Source organism: Tympanuchus pallidicinctus, unplaced genomic scaffold, assembly GCF_026119805.1.
Source record: "Tympanuchus pallidicinctus isolate F22 unplaced genomic scaffold, pur_lepc_1.0 scaffold5, whole genome shotgun sequence".
NCBI classification, from domain to species: domain Eukaryota; kingdom Metazoa; phylum Chordata; class Aves; order Galliformes; family Phasianidae; genus Tympanuchus; species Tympanuchus pallidicinctus.
In genome coordinates, this window is record NW_026294769.1 from 29,958,594 (window position 1) to 29,961,516 (window position 2,923).

The 2,923-nt window shown below is 42.0% G+C and overlaps 1 long non-coding RNA gene across 2 annotated transcripts; it reads left to right on the forward strand.

Moving 5' to 3' along the window:
• Nucleotides 1-425: 425 nt before the first annotated feature.
• Nucleotides 426-2,621, forward strand: LOC128091414 (uncharacterized). Of its 2 annotated transcripts, XR_008211395.1 has the most exons (3): nucleotides 426-463; nucleotides 902-1,018; nucleotides 1,766-2,621. It is a non-coding gene; the product is annotated as an uncharacterized LOC128091414 (long non-coding RNA). The 2 variants fall into 2 exon arrangements; XR_008211396.1 differs by lacking the exon at nucleotides 902-1,018.
• Nucleotides 2,622-2,923: the final 302 nt, after the last annotated feature.

Consider the following 2,923-nt stretch of genomic DNA (forward strand, 5'->3'; position numbering starts at 1 on the left):
TTGAACACTTTTCACATTAAATACTTCAATGAGTTCAAAGACCAAAACTAATAAATGTAATAACTGTATCACACTATATCACTAATAGTGAAGTGCCAACAGTCAGGCTGGTACCTTTCAGAACAGCAGACTTCAAGCTCAAGTAAATGCTTTTTTACTGCAGCCATCTTCTTGCCAAGTCTTGACATTAAATCTGCAGAGTAGGGAAACTGTTAGGTCAGGGCTTGAGCTGGTGATTGAGCACCTGGTGAAGGGGAATCCCTAAACCAGGGAAGCAAAGGCAGATTGTTAGCACCTGTGCTCTCCATGTGCCCAGAAAGGGTGGACCCATGGTGGAGGCATGCTGGGCTCATATAAGGGCAGCCACTGGAGGGGGGGGTGTTTCTTAGTCCTAGGTTGCTTCCTGAGGAGTGCTGTATAACCAGAGAGTGCTTTATAACCAGAGAGTGCTTTTGCCAGTGGGGTGAGTTTGACTTTTTTTCTGTGTATAACAATTGGCTTTGTTGCTAGTACTTTGCCTGGTATCACCAAGAACCAGTCAGACGTACTTTTGCTTCTTCATGAGAACAGCTCAACAGTGTGATTTAACCAACCCTCAGTTCTCTATGACAACTGGAATCAAAGTGATTGTATTTGTGTAGCTTCCCTGCTGCCCATTTCTGATTCCAAGTCCTACCATCAGCATATTTCATTGTGCTTCTCACTGTCAGTATTCTCTACAAGTAGATAAGGCAGTGAATTCAGGGGGAAGGTCTAGTAGGAAGGGCTTGAGTTTTAATATAGCTGAGATTTATAAACTAAATGCTAGTCCTGAGTATTGATTTTAATTGATGGTTTCTATTATCTTTTTCTTCTTTTCACTGTAACACCTGCAAATGATGTGTTTGTTGTTTGTCCATAGGACTCCCCTGTGAATAGAAGGAATAGTATTATCAGTACTACAAACCTTGGGAAATGAATGTGAAGCCTGAAGTGACAGCAACTTAGCCAAGCTCCAGGCAGGATATTCTGCAGCACGGTTAGAAATTGAAGCCTGACTCTTATCCAAGTGCAAGAGTGATTTTCTGCAGAGCAATCACTTTGGCTGTCTCAAAATCCGGATAGCTGTTCAATCACGTCCCAGAGCTGCGCAGTGCTTAGCATGCTGAAGGAGGGCTGACAGCCCAGGCCTCACTGCATCTGCAGTCCTGGAATGGGAACGTGGATGTTGAGTGATGGGAGGGGGTTGAACTGGCTCCTAAAGGAGCAAATCTTACAAAGATTTTGAGGAATGTGTGAGGCATTACTTGGCAGAGCTGTGTGAGCGTTTATATAATCTTCAGTGCAAAGTCAGTCTTATTTGCTTGGGCTAAGCCCCCTGTCCTTGAATGGAGGAACCATTTCCACTTCACTTTTCACTTGTGCAGTTCAGCATCCAGTAAAGGGGCACTAATTTCTAAACACTATGCCCACATGCACAGATGTATTTTTTTTTTTATGTGTGACTAGCTCATTTCATCCACTTGTGTCACTTATAGCTCTCTTAATAGCTTACAAGCATAATGTGGCTCTTTCAAGGATCCATAACATCCTTGAATGTTGTTTCATCCAAATACTCGCACTCTCTTTCATTTAAATTGAGTAATAAAATAACTTGGCTTCACTGAACCACACAGAAGGGATACCGTACAAATGTTTTGTTATCAGTTGCCAGCAGCTCTTTTAGCAGTTCTTGTAATGTGTTAATTTGGGAGACTTCAGACCTTGTTATTTTTTTCCCTTGCAGATCTACAATAGAGTGATATTTTAAAGAGCTTCTACAAGCTAGAGCCTTCAGTTATCTTCAGATTGTCAGCTGCAGGCAGGGAAGAGTGAATGAAACCTTGTCTATGCCGCTGATCAGCAACAAGATCCAGAATAAGGTTCTTCAAAATGCAGCAGTAGTAAGAAAATCTATTTCTCCCTACTTTCCAACTTGGCCTGTTTAGTTTCTTCAGCTGTCATGCCTGTGATTTGTAAGCATAAGCTTGTATGCAGTGCAGTAATTTTTGTTTGTTTCATGTCGTACTATAGGGCTGCACCAAAAGGCTTTTGACCTTTTGGCCTTGGGCACTTTTTCTCCAGCAGAAACTGCTTTGACAGTTTTCAGGAGTTGTGTTAGAATATGAAAGGATAGGAATGCTGTTCATCTTTACCTTTTAGTCATTCCTCTCATGTTCTTCACTTAAGTAAATCCACACATTGCACTGTTTTGTTTTCAGTTCCTATTTGCCCTCATGCTGAGAGTGCTGGTTTCCATTAATGAGTCCAGCAATTGATGACACTCGATGATAACTCAGCATCCAGAAATCCTGAAAGCATGCTGACTGTACAAAACACAGCTGTAAGAACTGACTGTGAGGTGGCTATTTTTTTTCCCTTTTAAAAGGATGCGGCTATTTGGTGTTCCCAGCATGCGTGTCTTGTTGTCACTGTGGGCCAAAGGGAAGTTAAGTGTGGATTTTGATGGCTGACAAGAGAGTTTCTTCTTTTTTGACCCCTCATCTGACTAGATAATATTCTTGCAGCTATTACAGTAAGGCCAAGAAAGGGGGAAGAAATTACAGAAGGATGCATTCAGAGAATGAATGACAAGAATGGAAAAAGGGCCAGATTCTGAGGTAGAATGAGTAGCAGTCAACAGGGCAAATGGCAAGGACTCAGAAATGCTGTGGATGCACAGAGCTTGTAGTGAACAGATTTTCAGTGCCACCTGAAGAACTCTTTAAGTCAGCAGATAGAAAACACGAGGGGTAGGAAGCTTATTTATCAGGAATTAAGTGTAAGAACACATCCTTCTCTCAAAAGGCCTTTGGGTTCCTTTCAGGGATTCCCAAAAGATCTAGCAGTGTCCTGTGTTTTGTCTACACCAGTGTTCTAAATACAGCCTTCAGTCATACCAGTC